This window comes from Brassica napus, chromosome A1, assembly GCF_020379485.1.
Source record: "Brassica napus cultivar Da-Ae chromosome A1, Da-Ae, whole genome shotgun sequence".
NCBI lineage: Eukaryota > Viridiplantae > Streptophyta > Magnoliopsida > Brassicales > Brassicaceae > Brassica > Brassica napus.
The window spans coordinates 16,288,090-16,297,646 of record NC_063434.1 but is presented as its reverse complement, the minus strand read 5'-3'; positions in this window follow the sequence as shown (position 1 = coordinate 16,297,646).

The window sequence follows — 9,557 nt, the reverse complement described above, 5'->3', positions numbered from 1 at the left end:
TTTATCCCAAATGGGTTTTCTTTGGTAAGATTTTTAATGAGGAAGATCTCACTGCCCTTCCAAGTTTAACTTGTTCCACATGGTCAAGCTTGAGGGGGAGTGTTAAAATGAGGTGAGAGTATTATGAGGTATGAGGCTGGAGAGGTTGTGAAGACTTGAGGATGAGGTTTAGTGAAGAGGGAAGTTAGGGTCGTACGGACAGGCCGTACAAGTGGTACGGACCAGGCCATACAAGGTCGAGGCCGGGAAGAAGTTGTCTCGACCATTTACCCGAGTAAGTAGTAAACGGCTCGGCTTTACCTCTTACACTGCATTGTTGAGATCAGACAGTTGGGAGAGCTTGGAGGCGCATCTGACAGGTTGTGCCAGACTATCAGCATCTTATCCAAAGATCCAAGATGCTTCACACTCGGGAAGAAGCTCATTGAATGCTTTAACTTGGGCGCTCCTCCTTTGGTTGACTCCACATGCTTTAGCTTACCTTTAAACTTTGGAAACCCTCAGCTCCTATCATATATATTGTAACCTCACCGTGATTAATAAAGACAACGAGATTGAACCATTCTCTCTCTAGTCTCTCTCTTGTTCATCATTAATCTCAAAGTCTCTTAAACATCTCCTAACCATGATTCTCGTTTAAACTTCTCACAAACCTTCTCTTAATCTTACATAATCTCTCAATACCCTCTTAAATCTGTAAAATCTCACTGCTGTCCCTCAAGTACCCTATCAAGCATCTCTTCAATATTGCTTTCTTGAGTAGGTGGTGGTGGCTTTTGGTAGTAGCAATTTTCATAACCGCCGTTGTTGCTGTAGTTGTTGTTCTAGGATTTATGGTGCTACAAACTCTGGTTGAAATAACCCCTATTTTCATAGGAGTTTCTGTTTCCACCCTGGTTTTCAGAACCTTGGAATCCAGTTCCACTGATGAAGTTCACATCTTCTTCTTCCTCTGCTCTACCCTCTGTGTCTACAGCCTCTCCATTTTCAACCAAGCAGACCTGCTTCCTGAGAAGCTTGTGAACACTGTCCAGCTTTGCCTTCACTTCATCCATCTGATCATTCCCAAGAATAGCTGCAGATTTCTTCCTTTCAAAGTCAGTGTTCTTTGTGTTGCTACTGGATGCTAAGTTCTCAATAACTTTCACAGCCTCCTGTGGATTCCTGTTGTTGAAGTTCCCATTGCTCGAAGCATGAAGAGCCATCTGGTTCTTGTTGGGGTCAAAAACGGTTACGACGGAATTACCACCCGAAAATCCTCAGAGATCGTATTTCCGAAAGAGTTAGTAAAAGAAGGGACGTAATTTTCGTAAAAATAACCTATACGAGGTTATTTTTACGAAGAAGTATTCTTTGGGATTCAAACCGAACGATCGTCCCGCTCGGTCGCTACGTAGCGACCGAGCTCGGGCCAAAGCTCGGTCGCTACGTAGCGACCGAGCGATCGTCCCGCTCGGTCGCTACGTAGCGACCGAGCTCGAGCCAAAGCTCGGTCGCTACGTAGCGACCGAGCTCAGCCAAGCTCGGTCGCTACGTAGCGACCGAGCGATCGTCCCGCTCGGTCGCTACGTAGCGACCGAGCGATCGTCCCGCTCGGTCGCTACGTAGCGACCGAGCTCGAGCCAAAGCTCGGTCGCTACGTAGCGACCGAGCGATCGTCCCGCTCGGTCGCTACGTAGCGACCGAGCTCAAGCCGAAGCTCGGTCGCTACGTAGCGACCGAGCACTCGTTTCGCTCGGTCGCTACATAGCGACCGGGCTCGAGCCAAAGTTCGGTCGCTGTGTAGCGATTGAACCTTTCCGAACATCGATACGACACCAGTCCTTGCATTCTCGTCAAACCTTCGAATGCTATCTCCCGAAGACCGTAGCAAGCTCAGTCCATGTTTCCCGCTATTCTAATTCATCGATCAAACTTCGCGGATTAGAAACCGCGGAAAACTCGTAGTAAACGTGTCGAGTCGGAAGACGGCCCAAAGGGACCTAAAACACGACTCGAGGCCCATCCTACGATTTTTCTTAACCAAAAGCCCGTGAACCACAGCATGGTTCGCGCTTGGCCCACGAGGAAGGATAAATGTCAAGTTTCCGCGGATAAATACGGAAGTTTTGAAGATAATTGTGAAGATCGGGAAAAATGGAATATCTCCATTTTTATGCTATGACGGCTTAAGGGCAGAAGAGTAAAAGCGTAAACCGACCTTGGAGCTAGTATATAAGGAGTCCTAGGCGAGGAGCAGAGGGGAGAACTTTTTCAGAGCAAACTTAGCACTTAGAGCGATTTAGGCAACTTTCCGTTTTTGTTATTTCGAGCTGCGACTCAATTAGGTTTAGCCGTCTTAGGGTTGCTAGAACTAGGAATCTCGCCGACAGCTCTCGAGCCCAGGCTTATACCTTGTTGTAACGCTCATACGCAGATTCGGAATAAGATCTACTTTGCTCTCTTTTCGATTTCTTATTTTTATCGTTGTTATTCTCGTGTTCTGATTGCTTGACGTGTGGTAATTAACAGATATCCGGGTCCTCTGGGAAACTAGGGTTTTCTTAGTTTCCTTATTTAAACGGAAATCGACAGTGCGAATTTCGGTTCCCACAGTTTGGCGCTAGAAGGAGGGGGCCTTACGGATCAATCTAACCCGCAAAAGCCACACACAGTCAGACATGTCAACCAACGACGCGGATAACGTGCAAACTCCCCTTAACGGAGGCAGCGGCACCGATCTCCACACTCCGGTAGCGGACGTATCTGCGGCCAACGCCGCGACTCTCGAGGAGTTTAAAAAGATGTTCGCCACCTATGAAAAAAGGTAGGAAGAACAGGATAAGCTCGTGAATACCTTGACCAAACAGGTTGAAACCTTAACGGCAAGGACCCAAGCTATCCGTCCCCGCGGAACCACCAAAATCCGCGGGAAGAGGCTCGATTTCGCCACCCCACTCGATAGAGCAGGAGTCGCGCGGGAACGACCTTCCGGTCAAAACCCCAGCGAGAAGTCTCCCATCGAGAAGGGGAACTCTGAAAGTCTTCCGCTCCCTGCAAAGGACTCGGAGGATAACGAAGCCGAACACATTGACCTGGATCCTAGCGATGTCTCCAACGACACCGACGAGGATGTCGACAGACATCCAAGAAGGACCAGAAGCCGATCCGCTCGGGAAGGCTCCCCGTTCGAAAAACCAATGACGGAAGAAGAAGAAGTCGCCTATTGGAACGAACAAGAGGAGCTGGCCGAAAGGCAAACCGAGCTCACTCGCAGTAAGCGCCGACAGGCTCGGAAATCCACTGACGAGACATCGGATATCCGCGATCTTCGCGACTACATCACCAAGACTGCGGCAGAAGTGAGAGCCGTAAAGTCTCAAATCCATCATGCTACTAGTGCTGCCCCCGAGATCGATCGACTGCTGGAAGGAGCTCGAAAGACCCCCTTTACCAGTCGCATTTCGGACATGAGGGTGTCCGATCCGGGAAAGATCAAAGTACCGAAGTACGATGGTACGGCCGATCCGAAAGCGCACCTTCAGGCTTTCCACATCGCGATGGGAAGAGCAAGACTGAAGGACGGCGAAAAGGATGCCGGCTATTGCCGCCTGTTCGTCGAAAATCTTGAAGGAGCAGCGCTCGAATGGTTCGCACGCCTTCGTCGCAACACCATCGGGAGTTTTCGACAGCTCGCATCGGAATTCCTCAAACAGTACTCTGTATTCATAGACAGGGAAACCTCCGATGTTGATCTCTGGAGTCTCTCCCAGAGGGAAGACGAACCCCTCCGCGAGTTTATCAGTCGGTTCAAACTGATAATGTCCAGGGTCAGCGGGATAAGCGACAAAGTGGCCATCGACGCGCTGAGAAAGACGCTCTGGTACAAGTCGAAATTCAGAAAATGGATAACTCTCGACAAACCGCGAACGATCCAGGACGCCCTCCACAAAGCAACGGACTATATCATAGTGGAGGAAGAAACTAAAGTCTTATCGCAAAAACATAAGCCGGCAAGACCATCCTCGAAAGACGCAGATCCGAAGGGGAAAAAGAAGAACTCTCGTAACGACAAGTACGTCCATCACGAGGGGGAAGATCTCCAAGGAGCGCATAACTATGCGATCAATTCGGATCAAGGCCGGACCACGGGCAACACATGGACTCGCAATCAAGGGTATGACGAGAACACCTTCTGCGAGTTCCACCAATCCCGAGGACACTCCACGACTAATTGCAAAGTCTTAGGAGCAAGACTGGCCGCGAAGCTGCTCGCTGGAGAGCTTTCGGAAGTAACTAGCGTCAAGGATCTCATCCTCGATTCTGATCGGCCTCCAAAGACGGACAGAAATCCGCCCGCCGAAAAATCTCCTCAACGAAACCAACCTGGGGATAAACGCGGTAGGAGGCCGGATGACAAAGGGAACGATAACAATCGTCGCAGAGTCAATATGATCATCGGAGGATCTCAATACTGCGGCGATACCGTGTCAGCCATCAAGGCTTACCAACGGAAGGCAGAATCAAGCGCAAATTGGCCTACATGGTCTCCTCCTCGAGACGGCCAAAGTTGCTCGATCACCTTCACGGAGGAAGAAGCCGGCGGTATCGACCAACCTCACTGCGACCCGCTCGTCATAGATCTCGTCATACGAGATTTAGAAGTCGGAAGGGTACTCGTCGATACGGGAAGCACGGTCAACGTAATCTTCCGCGACACTCTCAAGCGGATGAGTATCGAACTCGGAGAGGTAATTCCGACGCCAAAACCACTCACGGGTTTTTCAGGCGAAGTGTCGATGACTCTCGGATCAATCCAATTGCCAGTCATGGCCAAGGAGATCACGAAAATCGTCGAATTCGCGGTAGTCGACCATCCCGCTATCTACAACGTGATCATGGGAACCCCATGGCTCAACGCCATGCAGGCAGTTCCGTCAACTTACCACCTGGGTCTCAAGTTCCCAACGCCGAGCGGAGTCGCGGCCATCTGGGGATGCCAAAAACAGTCGCGACTATGCTTCCTCGCGGAGCATAAGTTAAGGCAAATCACGGCTTCTGCAAACGGCAAACGCGCGAAGATAGATCGATCTTCGGCCAAAAGCGCCCCGCACAAGACGAAGTAAAATCGTCTGTCAACGCAAACGCATCGGACGTCGAAGCTCGACATAAATCCGAAGCCCACGCGACAACTCAACCGGAACATCCGGAAAATAGCGTCGACCCAGCCACGATCGACACGGTCAAGGCGGACATCGCGACACCAACCGCCGAGTAAGAACACTCGCGGCATGAAACAGAACTACGAGATGGCTTGATCCTCGAAAGGGGTACGTAGGCAGCTTGTCAAAAGACGAGTTCAGCTATCCCCCTCTCTAAAAAGGGGGGGGGAGTGGGTGCGTATACTCGTATACTCCCACAATCGCCATTATTGTAATCGAGTTTTTAGAAACATAAAAATTTTTACAATATACACTGTCTTTTTATCGAAAACGCTTACGCTTCAGTTTACGCTCGTCTGCGGCCTCATCCGGCCCAAAAATCGTAAAGATTATCACCTTTCAAACACGCAAAAATACACGCATAATCCTCGAAAATAACTGCGAGACGTCGCAAAAAGTTAAAATTCGAGGACAATGCTAAACAAATTGTCCGAACGCGACCACCAAAAACTTTACACCCCGTTCGTCGATTGGCCCCGACGAACACGCCAGCCGTCTTAAACAAACGCAATCCGATCACTCTTTTGATCTTTAAAAACGTCCAGCACAAGGACAAAAGCGCGCTACAACAAAAATCCGAAATTTTGGTTTAGCACTTCCAGTTGATTCTGAGAAGATGCTCGATTCGTACCATACAAGTCATATAAGCCGAGAACATATCGCGGACTTTAAACCGGTGCGAGTCAGGAAGAAATCGCAACAGGAAAAACGATAGCCGGCTAGTCACCGCACAAACCTTAACCGAAAGTAAACCTAGGTCTTGCCCTAAACCCAACGCTCTGGTCTCAAACATCTCAAGGCATGATATCTAAAAGATACGAGATCATAAACCATGCCTCTCCGTTCGTATCTCAATGTTCTCGAAAATCGTAAAGACAGATAAATTTTTACGAAAATCACGAACGAACCAACAGATTGAACGTCTAATTAGAACTACATACGAGACGACAACTCGTATTTACTTCAACCCTACTCAGGAAAAACTCGAAACAAAACATTTATCATATAAATAAACCGCGTAAAGCGGCAAGGGATTCAAAGCCACCAACGGCCAGTCCCGGAAATACAAATACGGCCATCTTGGCCTAAACGAAATCCAAATTCAAAGGGCCACATTCGGCCGAAAACAAGGATAACTGATCCATCCCTCATAATCCAAAGTCAAAGTCCCCGGACAACGAAGCACCAAACGCATCCGCAGGACGATCCACTTCCTCGCCACCATCGTGAAAATCGATCGGGACCTCCTCGGTATCAGGAGAAACCGGGATGGAATCCCAGAACCCTTGAATCCTCTCGTCGATCGGAGGGATAAGCGCCTCAGCGTGGGCACGGTCACTCATCCCACTCTTCATCAAGCTCATTTCCTCTTCAAACACATAGTCGTCGGCTTGCGTCCTCCAAAGACTTCCGACCGAACCACGGCACTCGCGAAAGTCGCCCACCGAGGTAAAGGCATTCTTAAGGTTCCCGTACTCAACCTGGAACTGAGATGCGCGAGTCTTCATCACCTCGACGATTTCTCTTTTGCCTTTCCTCTCCGCTCTACGAACAGCCCGCGCATGATCACGAGTAAGCTGTGCCTCTCGCTCCAGCATCTCGCCTTGCACGCGAGCGAGATCCCGCTCCGCTTTCTCCGCCTTGAAGCGGTAGACCATGGCTTCTCTATGACCCGCCTCGATGGCCGAGCCCAGCAAGCTCAGGCCCTGCAAAATCGATGGGCGTGTTACAAATCCATACATAGGATAATCACTAAAAAATTCCCAAAAAAAAACTAACCCCATTGATGATGCGAGATCCTTCCGCAACGACTCTCGGCCTCGCCGATTCTTTCGTAGGAGGAGGAGCATCGAAACCCGATGGCAGCCCAGCAAAGAAATCATCGAAGTCCGGAATGGGGGCCTCGCTCGAACCGCTTCCGTCGCCGTAAGCAAGGTTCGGATCCCATCCTGGAAGCATAGAGTCGTCCATCGAAAACTCTATGTCGCCAAGATCGACATCTTTTCCCTTCCAAGAGCTCGACTCCGGCGCAGCTGTCGGAGCTTCGACGGGATTCTGGTCGTCGGGTTCGGAGTCGCTTCCCGTATCCGCGTCCAAAGCTGGACCAGGTTGCACAAATTTCAGTGCCTTCCGAACCCTTCTCGGCGTGAAAGAAGTCCAGAAGAAGGGACCATTCCTGAGAAGATCCCTCACCGCGATAATGTCCTCAGGGAACGGAGCAAGAGGATTGATGAAGGGACGATTGTTCGGCAACCTCCGGAACAGTGGAATGCAACTCTCTTCGACGGACGCAGCGTCCAAACGAACAAAGAAAAAGAACTTCTTCCACGAGTTGAAGTTCGAAATGAACTTCTTAACCACCGACATAAATTTCCGAGGGACAAACCTATGCTTATCCGTATCCTTGACAAGTTGAAGCCTCAAAAGCGCTTCATAATGATCGACGGAAAGGGAAAGGCCATGCTCATAGCTTAGGATCAAGATCCCAATAAGGTGCTGAATGGCAAGGGGTGTCAACTGACTTATCGCGACTTCGAAGCGGTCCAACACTCGGACGAGAATTTCGGGTATGGGGAACCAGAGGCGACAACGCACTATGAACGCCTCATAACAAGTAAAGTAACCCTCCGGGGGGTTGTTAGCACATTCCCCGCGGCAGGGAACCCGGAACTCCACAACATCCGGGATGTGGTAGAACGACCGCATCGTCGCGAGAAACTCGTCAGTAGTCCTGCTTGCGTCCTCTTCCTCGACTCCACGATGGACCAGGACCGGGAATGGCTTCTCCTTGGGAGGGATCAACGAGCCATAATGAGCAACCCACCATGCCTCGTTCTCGGCAGGATGCACCGAGTGAGGCACGAACTCCATCTTCGGAACGACGAGCTCTTCGTAAGGACTCGCGGACGAAGACCCTTTTTTCGCAATCTTTTTCTTGCTCGACATCTTTACACTTCTCTTAAGAGAATAGAGGAAAAGGGTGGAGAGAAAGATAGAAAGTTTTTTGAAAGATCTTAGAGAAAAACAAGAAAGTGAAAAAATTATGGAACAAGTTACCTCTCTTCTTATAAGACATGAGGATTTACTATTCAAGCTCGGACTTTCGCATATTAATTCCATCCATCACGCCTAACTTGCCAAACATGCCTAACCGCACGCTAGGATCCCCCCATGCATGATCCTAACGGGCTGGGGGGCTAACTGTTGGGGTCAAAAACGGTTACGACGGAATTACCACCCGAAAATCCTCAGAGATCGTATTTCCGAAAGAGTTAGTAAAAGAAGGGATGTAATTTTCGTAAAAATAACCTATACGAGGTTATTTTACGAAGAAGTATTCTTTGGGATTCAAACCGAACGATCGTCCCGCTCGGTCGCTACGAAGCGACCGAGCTCGGGCCAAAGCTCGGTCGCTACGTAGCGACCGAGTGATCGTCCCGCTCGGTCGCTACGTAGCGACCGAGCTCAGCCAAGCTCGGTCGCTACGTAGCGACCGAGCGATCGTCCCGCTCGGTCGCTACGTAGCGACCGAGCTCGAGCCAAAGCTCGGTCGCTACGTAGCGACCGAGCGATCGTCCCGCTCGGTCGCTACGTAGCGACCGAGCTCAGCCAAGCTCGGTCGCTACGTAGCGACCGAGCGATCGTCCCGCTCGGTCGCTACGTAGCGACCGAGCGGGACGATCGCTCAGTCGCTACGTAGCGACCGAGCTCAGCCAAGCTCGGTCGCTACGTAGCGACCGAGCGATCGTCCCGCTCGGTCGCTACGTAGCGACCGAGCTCAGCCAAGCTCGGTCGCTACGTAGCGACCGAGCGATCGTCCCGCTCGGTCGCTACGTAGCGACCGAGCGATCGTCCCGCTCGGTCGCTACGTAGCGACCGAGCTCAAGCCGAAGCTCGGTCGCTACGTAGCGACCGAGCACTCGTTTCGCTCGGTCGCTACATAGCGACCGGGCTCGAGCCAAAGTTCGGTCGCTGTGTAGCGATTGAACCTTTCCGAACATCGATACGACACCAGTCCTTGCATTCTCGTCACCTTCGAATGCTATCTCCCGAAGACCGTAGCAAGCTCAGTCCATGTTTCCCGCTATTCTAATTCATCGATCAAACTTCGCGGATTAGAAACCGCAGAAAACTCGTAGTAAACGTGTCGAGTCGGAAGACGGCCCAAAGGGACCTAAAACACGACTCGAGGCCCATCCTACGATTTTTCTAACCAAAAGCCCGTGAACCACAGCATGGTTCGCGCTTGGCCCACGAGGAAGGATAAATGTCAAGTTTCCGCGGATAAATACGGAAGTTTTGAAGATAATTGTGAAGATCGGGAAAAATGGAATATCTCCATTTTTATGCTATGAC